The sequence below is a fragment of the Lepeophtheirus salmonis genome, chromosome 3, assembly GCF_016086655.4.
Source record: "Lepeophtheirus salmonis chromosome 3, UVic_Lsal_1.4, whole genome shotgun sequence".
NCBI classification, from domain to species: Eukaryota; Metazoa; Arthropoda; class Copepoda; order Siphonostomatoida; family Caligidae; genus Lepeophtheirus; species Lepeophtheirus salmonis.
This window is the reverse complement of record NC_052133.2, coordinates 330,210-347,119: the sequence shown is the minus strand read 5'-3', so window position 1 is coordinate 347,119 and position 16,910 is coordinate 330,210. Positions and strand designations below refer to the sequence as shown.

General features: G+C 32.0%; 2 long non-coding RNA genes across 3 annotated transcripts; one reads left to right on the top strand and one right to left on the bottom strand.

Moving 5' to 3' along the window:
- Positions 1-110: 110 nt before the first annotated feature.
- LOC121115450 (uncharacterized) lies at positions 111-2,735 on the bottom strand. 2 transcript variants are annotated; one of them, XR_011779125.1, is made up of 3 exons: positions 2,643-2,735; positions 1,868-2,030; positions 111-660 (listed from the first exon to the last, which is right to left on the bottom strand). It is a non-coding gene; the product is annotated as an uncharacterized lncRNA (long non-coding RNA). The 2 variants fall into 2 exon arrangements; XR_005863512.2 differs by lacking the exons at positions 1,868-2,030; positions 2,643-2,735 and adding an exon at positions 866-1,192.
- A 4,160-nt stretch (positions 2,736-6,895) lies between these two features.
- Positions 6,896-8,875, top strand: LOC139904873 (uncharacterized). The gene is made up of 3 exons (XR_011779124.1): positions 6,896-7,905; positions 7,959-8,098; positions 8,161-8,875. It is a non-coding gene; the product is annotated as an uncharacterized lncRNA (long non-coding RNA).
- Positions 8,876-16,910: the final 8,035 nt, after the last annotated feature.

Below are 16,910 nucleotides of genomic sequence, written 5' to 3'. Positions count from 1 at the left end.
GGTATGTACCAGTTTGTGAATAAATGATAAAAAATTCCCTACAAATGGCACATATACGTACCAATTAGTAGCTCAGGCAAAAAAAAGTTCAATCATTACAAATTCATATCTTATGGATGTACTTAAATTATATATACTATTATATTAATAAAATACATCAAATCAACAAAATAAATTATTCCATTGTAAATATAAAATCACATAAAAAAACTTAAGTCTCACGGTGAGTCTTATCAATAATTTGTGTTTATTCATGTGAAAATCATCGAAGCAATTTCTTTCCTGAGGTAAGCATAAGGATACTGAGCATTTTGAACAATAAATCATTGTTCCTCCTTTACAATTTGGCATTTTACATCTTGGTTCTTTTATTTTCATCCATGAATAAAGGATAATGTTGGAAATTGTCCATCCTTATATCTGTAGGTGGGATTGACTGAGATACATGTCCGTACCTTTTCTTTTCTGCATTTTTGATTTCTAGACTTTCTAAACGGGGTCTTCCAAGTCTTGGACCTTGTGGCATCACTTTGCCCTGATGAAGAAGTGAGTTGGCTACTCCCTGTTTGAAAGATTGCAATGTATGTTGCTGTTTCTTACATAATCCGAGACTATTGGCATCCCTCCTATAAAATAGCCATGCGTTGACGACACATTTATCTAGAAAATGAAATATCAATTTATGATAAAATTTGTATGATCTGATATGGATTCTATATAATGCAATGAGGGAGTCCATCAGATCAACACCCCCCATTCCTTTATTGTAAATGTTAATTGCGTTTGGGCTGGGAATTTCTACTACATTTTTATTATTCTTGTGCTGATGAACAATCTTTATCTGATGTCATGACATTGGCAATACCTTTCACATTTTTTTCTCTCCTCTAAAACATTCGTCAAATTGTCAGGGTTACCATGTTGTTTTTCAGATTCCTTTTTTGTAACTATCCCATAGTACACAAGATTTTCATCACTATATATCCAATTCATGAATCCCATACAATGTGGAGGTAAACTCGCACTTAAAACATTTCGAAACAAATAATAATAGCACACACACCAATAAAAAGAAGGAAATCATATTCCTATAAAAATCTTTTTTAGATTTATCAATAATTTGGACATGAAACGTCATTACAGCTAGTGTTTTGTGGGTCCTAATTTATTTGGTCCACTCCAGTCTTAGGACCGGACCGGTCCTAAGACTGGAGTGGACCAAATCGTTTCTTAGGACCGTCGGTCTCTGGAATTTTTCATAAGAATATCAATGGCTTATTAAGGAAATAGAAAATATGTATTAAGATTATTGCACATATCTTGCAAAAAGTATTATATTTTTCATGATAATATAATATAATACGAACACATTTTATTGTTCCTTAGTTACATCATTTATGATTCTACCTTCTTTAAGGACCGACAAGGGGAACTAGTCTGTGGGACTGGACTTTACCGCGGCCCTTGGTCCTCAATTAGGTCTGACACAATCCTAATGACAGCTAAGCTGCTCTCCTCCGAAACATCCATCAAATTGTCAGGATTACCAAGTTTATTTTCGTTTATTTTTAACATACTCAAAAAGCACGCCCTTTTCATCACTAAATATAGCTATATCAATGAAGATTCTAGGATGTTTTGCTCAGGGATTTTTACTCTTACAACTTTTTCCAAATATTCGTCAAATATTTTCTCAACTATAATTTTAGGTTTAAAATAAGTCTCTTTTCACTTAAAGTCATTTGTAACGCAGTTTTTGCATTCATTTTGCAGACATATCGTGTTTCAATTCGGTCAAGAGAGAGGGGTCTTTGTCTCCCTGACAAGTTTATTGAGTTTTTACTCAGAATAGGTGTCGCAAACTTACTTAAAGTTGAAGTAGCAGCACAGCATTGTTGTGTTTGTCCTCATTTAGGACCACGGACTGCGGCCCAGTCTTCTCCGGTCCCATCCAGTCCAGTCCCACTTGTCCGTCCTTAAAGAAGGTAAAATCAACGTCAATGAGTGTGTTTTTCCTCCTTTTAATTATTCTGTTAAATAATAGAATAAATTGTATAATTAGGTAACAATAAAATATGTTCGTATTATAAATATTATCATGAAAAATAGAATATTTTTTGGAAGATCTGTACAATAATCTTAATAAACATTTTATATATCTTATTTGGTTTAATAAACCATCGATATTTTTATGAAAAATTCCAGGGACCGACACTCCTTAGGACTGGTCCCAACCCTGACGGTCCTAAGGAGTGATAGAACCGGTCCTAAAACTGGTCTGGACCGAATAAATAAGGACTGACCAACACAAGTACCGACTGTGTTGATTCAAATTTATTTTTTTGTGTTCTTCTTAAGATTCCTTCAAAAAAAAAAAAATTGACAATAAATTAAAAAACAAAACGAAGCTACAAAAAAGCTAGTTTAATAACATGTAAAATAAAAGGATAGATATACGACAAAAATTATTATGCAATTTCTAGAATACCTTTTGAATTTCTTATAATTGTGTATTAATCGTTGGAAGAATTTGACGATTTTATCTGAAAATGAGGGCTAGTAGTTTATATACAGGGACGTCCGCATAAATATGGGCTGGAGGGGCTGTATCCCACCCAAATTAAGTAATTTTTGCTACTTACTGGATTTTTTTTTTGGTGAGGATGGAAAAAATTTACAATACAATAATGGTTTTTTTTTTTTTTTTTTGAAGATTTATTTTCTTAAAAAAATTTTATTCTGACAAATTATACAGCAGATTAAAATATAATTTAAAATTGAACCCTTTTTTTTTAATTTTTATTATTTGTAAATAACTGTAGATTTTGAAATTTTTTTCCAAAAAATTTAATATTTGAAATTTAATTTTTCAACTTTCTTTTGAAAAAATTTTATTATGAATATCTAGAGATTTTTGATTTTTTTTTCAAAAAATAGTTTACTTTTGAAAAAATAGATTTTTAGTGAACAGCTGTGCTGTGGATTTTTGGCCAAAAATGTAATATCAAATTTTTTTTTTCCAAAAAATTAATTTTTTTGTAAATTTATCATGGGATTGTTGATATTTATTAGACAAAATTAATTTTTGGAATTTTTTTTTTCAAAAAAATTCCAAAAACCCCAAAAAAATAATAATAATAATTGATAATAAAAAAATGATAAATTGATACTGATTAAAAATAAAAAAAATAGTAATAATCCTGCGGACGCCCCTGATGTACTATGTCCCAGCATAGGTAGAATACTGGACTGCGGCTGATATCAGAATAGCTTTTGTTTTTTGGACTGTGATAGAATCAACTACTGTCAACTTCTCTGTAATCATGCCTTTAATGCTTGATAAAGCAAACTCCTTTTGTTTTTGTTGGAACACTTTGAATTTTTTAAGAGAGACCAAAATAACTTTAAATGATCACGAAGTAAAGTTGATTGCCAAGACTGAGACTCTAAAGATATCAAAAGGTACAGTTCATTCTCGATCTAGTCCAGTTCATTCTTGGTCTGCTCCAATTTAGTCCTGAATATCTATCCTAAAAGTTATAAAGTTGCTCCTATCAGACCTTGGGACCGATCCTATGACTGGAATGGACCGAATAAATAAGAACTGACGGAACACTACCCATTATAGCATTTATCGTCATCTCCCCCTGATTTTCTACGTAGATTATTTTTCAACTATAGAATTACATTTATCTCTCATCTTAAAGGGTTAGAGAATCCCAGCTCTTATGTTATTTACAAACCTCATAATTTTGTAGGTCATTTAAATACATTAATGCCCATAAATAACCAAAAATAAAAAAGAATGAGTGGGTTTATTATAACATTGTATTTTTTTTTCTTTCTTTCAAAGGCATTAAAAGGGTGAAACTCCTTTTTAAACCCAATGAAACTTTGGGGTTTTTCTCCGGATAAGTTACATCTTATCTATTTTCCTCTCTGTTACTTCTTTAACCGTAAGTTTATTCATTATATTTCTCATGTCATTGAACTTGGCCTCCTCCAACAGAAAATGAAAATATACACAATATTAACCATCCCTATTAATGGTAATGATTCAAATTTACTCTAATGAGAGAAAATACCGATATCATCAAATCAGCTCTTCTAAGGTAATGATGACAAGTCTTCCACATACTTATTTCTTCTGATCATTAAGTTTCTCTAACCTTCCATCATAAAAATATATATTTTTATATAATTCAATTAATAATTAATAACTTTATTTAACTCCTAAAAGTCAGACGGATAAAGAATATCATTATTTAAAAAAGAGTGTTTACTTTTAGAAATTTTAGTTCAGTTCCACTTTTTAATTTAATAGAGAAAACAGGGTTAATACTGGGTTTGGGGAGCAAAACGTGGATTCTCAAGCCTTCAACCCTTCATGATCACTGTCAGAAAATGTCGTGGGGTCCTCATGTATGAAAACAATTCCAATGCGCCCTTCACGGCCCTCTTGATAGTCCTACCAGCTACAGATAAGTCGTTGGCGAGGCGATTCGTCGATTTGGTGGGGTCCTCTTTGATATTATCTTCCAAGCTGAACATGAACTCTGGATCCCTCATTAAATTGTACCCTCCGCTTCCTTGAGAGGCATTCTCCATCATTATTCATCTTGGCCACCTTAAGAAACAGGCTCCTGGAGCACTTCAGAATGTGCATAATCCTCGCCACCTCAACTTCAGTATCTAGGATGTCTGAGAGCACTGTATTTTAACTTCTTACTCACTCATAATGATGTGATAACGAAATGTTCATAATTGTTTGTTAATGCTCAAAGAATAGCTGAACTAGAATGTTAAAAAATAATCACTTAAACCTTCCTATACTAATGAGAAAATTAACATGAATTAAAAGTCCACGTTTTTCTGCACACCCTGTACAGAGTCAAGTTAATAAAAATACGCTCAATATCAACATTCTCTTAGATACCAATTTATTACTCCATACAATACTTTGCATACAAAAATGGAATTAGACTAGAATGCAGAATCGTTAGAGCGCAAAACCTCCACCTTAAATCAAATTGAGTTATGTATCTCAATTTTTTCAATAACTATGGTCGATTATGCATTTCTAACGTTTTGTGTTAGGTTGAACCCTCAACATTTAAGGGCCTGTTCCTGTCATCTTTCTACCATGCTGGATAAAAATCGATCCGTAACTTTTGACGTAATCCTGGTGCCTAAAAAACAAACAGAGGCAAAAATCTAACTTTTGTTCAACTTCGTTCAAATCAGTTTTTTCTTCCCTAGTTTTTTATCAAATTCATAGAAATTTCTGAGAAGGAAAAAGTACATGATGATCCATTTTTATGGGTAGAAATTTTAATATGGCCAAAGATTATTATGATCCACGTTTCTTTTTAAATTCGTTTCAAATTGTATTTCAATCAATACGAATTAGTGTTGAGACTCGGTCCAGTACATCATTTTTTTTTTCGGTTCTGTCTTAAGGAAAGACCGTGGACCGATTTTTTTTTTCGATTTCATATATTATGAGAGACACAATTTCTTTTTTTTTCTAGATCAAATGTCATTGATCTTTCCAAAAAGATATCAAAAGTACACGATATGTTCTAGAACAAATACTGTATAGAAATAAGAGACGACGGTATTAAAAATCATCCAAGCCATCTTGTAAAATATATTTAAATTTCGTTTGACGTCATGTACTTGAAAATACATATGACGTCATGTTATAAAAAATTTATTAATAATATCAGCCTAGATTTTTTTTGGTACGGAAATAGACTGAACTTTTCTTTTAGACCGATCTAGAGCGAACTTTTCCTTTGGAGCGATCTAGACCAAATTTTTCTATTAGACTTTTTGTTGGACTGAACTAATTCGGTTCAACAAAAAATATCACCTTCTCGGAATGGTCTCAGATTTCCGAACCAAACCCCAAAACTAATACGAATACATTTCATGATCCCCCCTCCAAACACTTATAATAACACCTGAAATAACTCAATGTATGACAAAAATAATACATTTCAATAGTAAAGGGAGCGGGGATCAAATTGTCGCAAAAATATTTTTCTACAAAAAACAACACAAAATATACTTTTTTTAACTTTTTTGTTCAAAATCAAAACTATGACGAGCATATAGGTATAGAGTAGCCATTCATTCGATATAATCACCGTTGGCATCAATAACGGCCTCAATGTGGCCTCTGAACTGGCCGCAGGCTCTTCTGACCATCTCATTGTCCATGTTGCCGAATACCTCCTTGATGGAGTCCATCAGGCTGGCCTTGGTGATATGGGGATGTCTGGGGCTATGTCGAGAGACATAGCCCCAGACAAAATAGTCCAAAGGATTAAGGTCGGGAGAGTTAGGAGGCCACAAATCCTTGGTTACGACGTCATAACAGTACTCGGCTAACCACTGCATGGAGATTTTGGACACATGCCAGTGTGCTGAGTCCTGTTGCCACACCCAGGGCAGCCCAGATCCCTCGCCATGACCTTCATGGACCTGATAGGGTCATCCTCAACCATCTTCTTCACCTTGTTGACAAAGTCGGTGTCCCTGACCTTCCTGTCGGCGCCCTCCTCCTTGAGTGCCCTCTTTATGGTGGCATCAACATCCCAGGTGTCCTCTAGCTTCTTACAGATACGCTGAACAGTCCGTAAATTCGCTCCTAAGGTTGAAACAATCGTTAAATTAGAGATGTCACCTCCATTATTAACCAATGCCATGACTACGGCGGACCTCGAAAGCTCCTCGTTCCACTTATAGCTCTTTATTTCCTCATATGATGACAGCATGATGCTAACTGAACTACGTATCGTCAGCTGACAACAATAGCTTTCGTATTTGGTAACCGGTTTTTTGTTTGATAATGCCGTCTTCAAGTGAAGAGAGGATCATCAGAAAGCGTGTTGTTAGGATATCCAAATGGAATAATATGAACCCAGAGGCAAAATGGATGGATGCAGATACAATAAATTGCAATCCAGGCAGAGGGGGGACTCTTTCAAGGGACTTGACTAATATAATTAGTTATATTCTATATTGCAAGAGGGAAAGTGGCTAATAAGTAATATAGTCTTTATTAGAGGGAGATGTTGTACAAGAATTATTAATAAATAATGAATAAAAAAAAAGAATAAAAAGGAAAAGGCAACAACCGTTTTCCTTTTCTAATCTCAAAGTAGTATTTTATTTGATGAAACAGCCCATCCTTACTCATTGATAAGGGTGATAATTTTGGTAAGAATAGAAAAGCGTGCGAGGAGAAGAGAAGAAATACTTATGGCATCATTGATTAAATAATATACATCTTCTTCTATGAATCATGAACGTTATCATTCCCGCCTTTATTATTCAATATTAATATAATATTATTTGATGGGGATAGTCGATAGAGAACTGAATAAAATGCAAAAAATAACGTCGCCTTCTGTCTGGATTTCTGAAAATGGAGGCCCAGGAATTTGGAAAATACTTACCGGATGAGAAACAGATGGTTTGTCGGATTTGTCGATATAAATGTGCCTTTAGTCCCCTGTCTAGAATTACACGCCACTCATTTTCCTCATCTCATAACAAGAGTATGGATATTCATCTATAAAATCAAGTTAACGATGAATACATCAAGTCAGACTTTAACTCTGATCTCACAAAGATGCTTATTACATGTAATATACCCTTATCCATTGCTAATCATCTACGTTCAAAAAATTTATGGAGAAAATACACGGGTAAACCTATCCCTTCCCGAGGAACCATCATTAAATTAATGGAGGATGTTGGTACTTATGTCATTTATAGAAATACATAAAAAAATGTTTTGAGTCATCCACACCAAATGACGATCAAGTTATCAGTAAAAAGTACAAAGTATTTACTAATTTCGAAATGAAACTCTGAATTTTGTACTATCTAACAGTAAGTATTCAATTTTTTTTTAAATCTAACCCTAAAATATGATTCTATTTTAGCTAAACATATCAAGAATTATGATACACAACTCAGTAAAGGGCAAAAACAACTGCTTAAATGGTCACAACAACGGGGGTAGTAGCTTTGGATGGTTCGCAACTAGTTTTTCTGAGACTACTTACTTCGCTTTAAGACTTGGGTATGATAATTAGATTTTCCAACATTACATAGTCAATAAATATAACTTTTTTATCACTTAAGGATTAGCTATGGTTGATGGGCTCCAAGAAATGGTGTTCAGAAAACTCATAAAAGGCAAAAACAACTGTTTAAATGATCACAACAACGAGGGTAGTTACATTGGGTGTTGCATTATAATTAACAATTGTGTATATCCTTCATGATAATAGTATGTTGTTATATAAGCATATCTAAATAACGGGGGGAAATCTTTTTTTGATGCTCTTAATAGGGAGTAATATCGCTGGACATTACTAAATAATTAGCTTTTGCTCTAAATCTTTACGATGAATTTATTTCTAACATTTTTATTTTAATATATTTATTGTCTAATTTTATGATTTTGACATTTACTTTATTATTAATAATTAGTTAGATCTCATCGGTAGAGATATATCTATCCTGTGCACAATTGTATATAGCAACTTCCACATGAAGAAGAGGGGTGATTATCTTTTTGATTAAACTCCACGTCTCGCTTGTGTATTGCAACCTAAAGTTATGACATATTTAACTGAATTCCGATGTTAGAACAAGAAAAAATTATCTGGATCAATCTAGTATTTCAATATTCTGTATTTATAATTTATTATTATTAATAGTTATATGATTTTAATTGTTTAATTTTGTATATTTAACTTAAATGTTTAATTGTTTATTTTTTAGTATGTAGATTATATTTAATTAAAGCCTTCCTTTTTAAACTTTGAGCTTCAAATATATTTCAAATACTCTACTTTGTCGTTTCATTAGCTATTATTCTGAGAATAAGGTTCATAATGAATTACAATTTCATGGAGTGTGACGTTTTCAAATCTACTGTAACGGATAAAAAACGTCTAGATCAATTATACGTAGTATATCTTCATTAAACATTTTGCTAATAAATACATTCGTTATACCCTCAAAAATCATAATAAAGCAGGCAGATGATAATCACATCAGTATTTTAAACAATGATACCATATGTCTTTTTCCCCCCTCCTCCTTGCACGCGTTTTTCTCTACAATATTATCAACTATACTCATTGATAATATAAGTTAGTGACAATTACAACTAGATGAAATCCATGATTTAAGCTTCTTTAATATCTTTCCCAGGAACTTTTCTAGCTTTACAAAATGGAACTATGCAAGTGGTCTAGATTTTAAATATAAAATATTGTTATTATAAAATAATTTAGAAGATTGATACGGATACTTATAGTCAGCCCGTAGCAAGACCTCAGTCATAGTACAGTACAGCCTGTAAGCCGGAGTGTATTTTAGGATATTTGAAGGGTATATTGATGCACATGGAAGCGGCGGTGGATAAATTCAACGTATCTTGGGGCCAAAAACTTCACCCGTGTTATATTTTGGGATATAAGAAGGGTACTTTGAGGCTCAGGGAAGCAGCGGGGGATAAATTCAACTTGTATCGGAGTCCATAACTTACCCTGTACAACCTGTGGGCCGGGGTATATTATAGCATGTCACAAAGTTTCCTTGGTGCTTATAAATGAGGCGGTGGTAGTGCTTAAGTTGAATGGGACCCAGCACTTCACCTGTACAGCCTGTGAGTATTTTGGGATATTATAACTTGATGTCCATGAAATGCAGCGGCGTATAAATTCAGCTTGCCTCGGGGCCCAGAACTTCATCTGTACAACCTGTGGGCCGGGGAATATTTCGGGCTTAGTTTTGAAATTTTTTGGAAAAAAATCAAAAAATAAAAATTTTTTGGAAATAAAAATTCCAGATTTAAATTTCAAATATTATTTTTTTTCGGGAAAAAATTATAAGACTAAAATAGCAAATTTAAATTTTTCGTAAAAAAAATTTCAAAAATTCACAGCTAACCACAAAAAACTTAATGTAATGGGGAAAAAATTAATTCTCCCCTTAACGATAATTCCAGTTATAGCATCAACAAGATCCCACCACCCACAAATGTACACTGTACAAACACATTTGTTGATTTTATATTTTATTTTCTTTCTTCATCGAATCACTATTTCCATAGGTACTAAAAATACTTTTATGATTCGTTCCATTCCTTTTAATACAAATTTTATTCATAATGTTATATGGGGAGTCATAATTGCATTATATGAATCTCTCTTCTCTTCGTTTTTCATTCATTGAACGTCTACAATAACTATTAGTGTTGGATTTGAGTGTTACTCCAACTCGAAAAAAATTAGAATTTACGAAAGTTAACCATTTTTTAAAAGTCACATGTACTCATTCAAAATATGGCTAGAAAAACTCGAAATATTCGATCAGAAATTAATATCATCCCTAATTATTTCTAAATTTTTATTAATTAATTCCTTATAAATATCGTTATCATATTTTTGGACGGAGAAAAATTCGTTATTCCGTTTGTGAATAGCCTTTATGTATCACGCAATCTTTCATACGAAAAGAAATAGAAAAAAAGACTTAAAATCTGTTATACACAGCCAATTCTGGCTCAGTTCTTCCCAACTGTGGAATTATTATGGTTGATAATTAGTAATAAATTACCAATATAACTTCGTAACAAATCCTCAGAGTCATGAGGACACTCAAGTTTCCATTTTGGTTTGAATGTAGCATGTAGTAAAAAAAATATATATATTTATATCTAATTTGAAAAATAAATTTTTTGGGAAAAAACTTACTAAAGTTAAGTTTCATACGTTAAATTTTTGAAAAAAAATTTAAATATTAAAGTTTTTGGAAGAAATTAAAAAATTCACAGCTATTCACAAAAAATTAAAAAAAAATTTTTTTTTTTTCAATAATACAGTTATTCAGAAAAAAATTAAGTAATTGAAAAAAAATTTCAAAAGGTAAATTTTTTGGAAAAAATTACATAATTTAAGGGTCATATATTAAATTTTTTTGAAAAAAGTTATATAATTTAAGTTTCATATATTAAATTTTTTGAAAAAAAATTCAAATATTAAATTATTTGGATTTTTTTTTTTAATTCACAGCGATTTACATCAAATTAAAATCTTAGGAAAATCGAATAATTTCAAATGCTCGAAAATTTCAAAAAAATCCATAGCTATTCACAAAATTTAAATTTTTTTGGAAAAAATTTCAAAAATTAAATATTTTAGAATTTTTTTTCAAAAATACACAGTTATTCAGAAGATATTAAATTTTTTGAAAACAAAATTCAAAGGTATTTGGTAAATATTCCATTTTTGGAAAAAAAAAAAAAATCAATTTCATTTTTTTTTTCTTTTAATTCAAAAATTAAAAGTTTTTGTTAAAAGCAAAAAAAAATCCTTATTTTGGGGAGCTTTATAGCCCACCTGCAGACGTCCTTGCCATATTGAGACAAGACAGAAGTGAGCCAAATTATTGCTGCATCTTTTTTTGTGATTCTTAGCTGTTTGGGAATGTAATGAACTTCTTGTTGTTGTAGGTAGTTCGGTTGGAAATGCCAAGTGTATCTGCAGATTTCATGGATCGGAAACTTGCTCCGATATTTTTACAACCTTGTAATTAAAAATATTGGGATAAAATCGTAAATAAATGCAACTGCCAGTTTTGTTTTTTTCCGGTCCGTACAAATACATGGCAAGCTAAATTAATTTAGTTTATATATGCAGGGTTCATTATGTACGCTTCTATTTTTTCCCGTTAGTGAAAAAACGACATAATATTCTTTTTTGTCCTTTGACATTTGGAAATATCATTAATATATATTTTATCAGTGGGCGTAATACCATACACTTGAATACACATATACAAATTATCCAAAATTTATTATCAAAATAACTGTTCAATTTTGGCAACTTTAATTATGCAAAATCATCTTCAGCGATGAAGCTCATTATTGGTCAATGGCTTAGTTAATAAGCTAAATATGCAATACTGCTCAGGCAGCAATCCACAAGTGCTTCACGAAACATAATTGTATGCAGAAAAAATTATTGTTTGTTGTTGACTTCATGCTGAAGAGATAATTGGCCCCTGTTTTTTCGTGCTGATGATAATCACCACGTTAATGTAAATGGAAATCGCTATTGCAACATGATAACTATGATTTTTTTTTTTGCCTCAATTGCGAGTATATAATTGGCAAACATGTGGTTTCAACAAGAGGGTGCCACTTGTTACACAGCAAACGTTACAATCGATTTATTGCAAAGCAAATTTGATTAGCACGTTATTTCGAGAAATAGACCAGTTGATTGGCCACCTCAATCGTATGATTTAACGCCTTTTGATTATTTTTTGGGGTTATGTGAAGTTCTTATTGATTTAAGAGCTCAGAGAACATATCGAACGAAATATTGCTGCAATATCTGTCAATTTATTGGAAATAGTAGTTGGAAAATTAGGTTCAGCGATTGGAGACCTTTGAACTTGCTCGCTGTGGTCACCTACATAAATCGATTTTAATACATAAATTATATTAATTATTTTCTACTTAAAAAATAAATTTGGGAAAATCTTAAGCCGTTTGTTTTTTATTTATAAAAAAAATTGAATCGCCTTAATGAAAAACCGTTCATTTCTAAAATTACGTACATTATTCGACTAATAATTGACTAATTTATATAATTAGTATAGTAGTTTTTTTTTTACTTATACCTAAAACTCGAACTGGGTTCGAACTAATAATCAATAACTCAAACTCTATAGCTATAAGCCGAATCCAACACAAATTGTAATTAATAGATGTACGTACATTTAATAAAATACTCACGATTATGGTTATCTATTAATTAACAAATTTATTTTAATGTTAATGTATCTGAATTATTTTTTAATTTTTAGGTAAATGCTAACTTTCACTCCCTCTCCAGAATAAACTCTTTGTTTCATGATATTATAATAATGTATGATTGAATGTACAGCGTACGTTAGGGTGAGTCTGGTTGTCCAAAAATCTTTTAAATTTTAAGGGATAACGCTTAAGCTTTAATTAGCAATCGATATAAAGATTGGAGGGATCTACATTTTCTCGGATCTGGGTCGCTCCGTATCTTTATATCTAAATATACTGCGGTAAATTTCAGCTTCCCAAACTTTCAGATCCAGATCCGAAACCAAAATTAGACGGATACTTGTCTCGATTTTATATGAACATTTTACCTAAAGTTCCCACTTAGTCTTGATAGAATCAGGATTATTACCGGGTGGTCCATTACATCTAAACACTTACTAATTCAATAAATAATAAAGGTTGAGTGATTGAAATTAATTCATATTTCGATATATTAAATATATAGATTAATAATAAACAATTAGTTACAAAACAAAACTAAACAAACCTGATCTCTCTACCCACGTACAAGTTTAGATAAAAACACCTGAATGTTATAAACGAATGTTCATTCGCGCGTTCCATGCAGTTGGACGTCTCCAGGAACACCATTTACTCTGTTTGCAAGTCCAAAACGTTGGAGAGGAAGTAGGGGTCTGTCAATCTGTCAAAACAGCCCAGTCAAATTCCCTCAAGTCCATGAGGGCCCATCATTGGGCACAAAGTACATTTAATTTTTTGGAAAAAGTGAAAACAACAAAACTACAAATGTCCCATTTTTGATCTTTTGAATATGTCTTGATATTATTCTTGTAAAATAAATATTTTAGATTAAGATACAAGGATGAGAAAATATTTGATCTTTTTTTTGAAAAAGTACCATTTATTACTAAAAAATGTGGGCCAATAATGCCTGAGTCTGAATATATTTAAACAAAAACCAAATGAAAATTCAAAATCTACACCTATACGTGTGCTTTTATGAAGTGAAACCAGGAGCATATGATGTTCACATTGCACAGAGCCATGAAGAAAATATTAATATTTCTTGAAACAAGACCTTTTTAAGGCAAATTTGAAAAAATGATAAAATGAATATTATTTATTTCTAATTATCACAAAAAATTGTGTTTTTTACATTCAATTTTGTCTTTTTTCCAATTTGACTATAAAAATTTTTTAGTCAGGAGAGGTAGGTAACCCCCCTTCCCGTAGGTTCAGGTGTTTATCCCCTGTAAACTAATCTTTAACAAATATATAATACAAAATTATTAGTTTGTTTTAAAACTCAGATATGTGATTCTTATAGTTTTTTGTACCTTTTTCCAAAGTTCCATGGGCTTTGTGCTCACGTTAAGTATTCAAATATTCCAATAAAATTACACCAATATATCCATTAGGTTCATACATAACAGAGTTTTTCATTTCCCGAGAACTTAGCCTTTGAGGAGGTTCCCGGGGAAACTAATTTTTAAATTACATGCTCTTGTTTGTAAATCTAAGTGTTTCTTTTTCTATTTAAAGAGAATTAATATATGTTTGAAGCAAGTACTACCCATATTTTCCCAATTGTCATGTTCTTTATTTTATTATGATCACTAATGATGCACGGATTGTTTTTAAGAACCCACAGGTCCAGCTTTTTGAAATTCCATAACTCAATCCGACCCACAATAAATATAACATTAGTAAGTAATGACTTTAGATTGTTAAGAATGTATTGCTGTTTACCAAAGTACATACATACATTATAAAATAGTACATATTATCCTTACATTACAAAATTATACATACATACGACAAAGAACACAACCACGCATAGGGGTATATGTGCTACTATAGAAGAAATTGACCTTAAGTCCTACTTACTTTTATAGTTATTATCAATAATTTGTTTCATTTTTGTACATTTCTTAAATTTAAGAATACGAAGAAGATCTTCATCCTTTTTTTGCATGCCGTGGTATTGCTCTCATATGAGAGCAATATACATCTATTAGTAAGATAGTCTGCACTTAGTGGTTCTTCCATTCAAATATTGCACATTGCATTGGTACTTTTCAATTTGCTCAGATGTGCTAAAAATGGTCCATGAGCTGTGTAGGCTTGATCAAGAAAGTTCATGCTTTGGCCCGAGAGTTTGACACTCTCCTTTTTATTTGGTTTATTCAACACGTCATCTGTACGTTTCATTCTTTGATCTTCCCTTGTATCTATTCCACCAAACTTTGAAGAAGAAGTCATCCGACACTTTGAGTAAGGGATGACTGACTATACATATTAAAATGCTCGCATTTTTCCGCGTGTCCCAGGACATCATGAATGAAACTTTGGAAATATTTTATTGACTTACTAAATAATTTACTAACTTTTCCCAAAATATCAAATGGTAAAACAATAACCAGAAACAATTATTGTGAAACAAACTTCTTCATCAGATCAAGGGCAAGTGAGATAGAAGCCAAAATATATCGCGTGTCAATGCTTGTTGACGCGGGGAAGGAGTAATAACATTGGTTCTTGCACTAAGGGTATCATTAATCCGATTAAAAGCTCTAGGGGGACAACAAGATACTTGAGGGGAACCCCCCAAAAAAAAAAAAAAGTAGGGCATGTGAAACCTCCCATGTGAATGTCCTAAAGACTGCTGTGAAGATGGAGTGGGCTGACATGTCGGATGAAAACGTGAAAAATACATCCAAGACCTAGTATTTAGGCTATGGATGGAGGCTGAGGGTGGTCACTTTCAGATTAAGTTGTTTATTTGAATTAAAATAAATATATAAAGTATCATTGTCTTAATACTTAGTACATTTTGAGAATCTTGATAAAGTGTAGCTTGGGAAAATTCGTTCACAATTAAGAGGGATACACTGAACCGATTGCTCCAATAAAATCTGAACACTTTGAATTTTAAATTTCAATAAGATTTATTTGATTAATTAACAATAGAATTTCAACAAAATTGATACTACAAATAGATGTGTGCCTGAGCTCTCTTAATCATTAATCTAGCCATCATTAGCGGCAATGATTGCTTTCAGGTGGCGGTGGAATGTCTGGCACCCGCTGCAGATGTAGTCCTCTGTCATGGCGTCCCAGTGCGAGCTGACAGAGGCTTTGAGGGCTTCGGTGTTTGGATGACGCACACTGCAAGCCTTCCCCTCGACATACATCTAAATGGTGTAGTCAAGGGGGTTGGCATACACGTTGCGTTTAATGTAGGATCAGGTTTTAACAAAATTTCCATAAAATCTTTTTGTATTTATTAAATCTATATAGTCTCACGGTTCCAGATATAAAAAAAATAAAATCCTAACCCTATATCCAAAGAAGTTAGCCAAAAATAATGAATTTAGATTTTCTGCATATAAATTAGTCAAACCTTATGTTTTGTTTATAATAATGCATTTGTTTTCTATTTTAGTATAATCTTAACGAACATGTTAATCGTTTTAACAAGTTAATATAGACATTACTACGCAATTAATTTTACTTTCATAAGCTGTAGAGTACTTTAACTAATTTTTAAACACAATTACGTATTAACCACTGACAATCACAAAGGAAATCTTATTCTCAGAGTTCATATAGAAGAGTTCTCATGCTGAAAACCTCTGTAAGCTCTGCTTGGCATGTCTTAGAAAATCTGATAGACTAGCATCTGAGACACAAAAAGATTTTGTCTAAAATCAATTATTCAATTTCTATACAAAATTTGCCAATTTACTACCAACAAGAATTTGTTCAGGATCCCAATGGAAATTTGCAGCTGAACAAAAAAATGGCGCCGTTGTCCAGTCTACTCTTGATTACAAAAAAACTTGTGGATCAGCTTCAGTCGTTGCCACCTATAACCAGATTGCACAATGATTGCCATTGTAAAATTTGTCGCAATTCAAGAGTAAAAGGTACACGTCCCTTAACTAGTGAGTATATTTTAAATGGAATAAAACCAAAAGGTAGGCCATTTACTCAAACAAAATGCCTGACTCCTTTTTCCTACAAAGTTTGT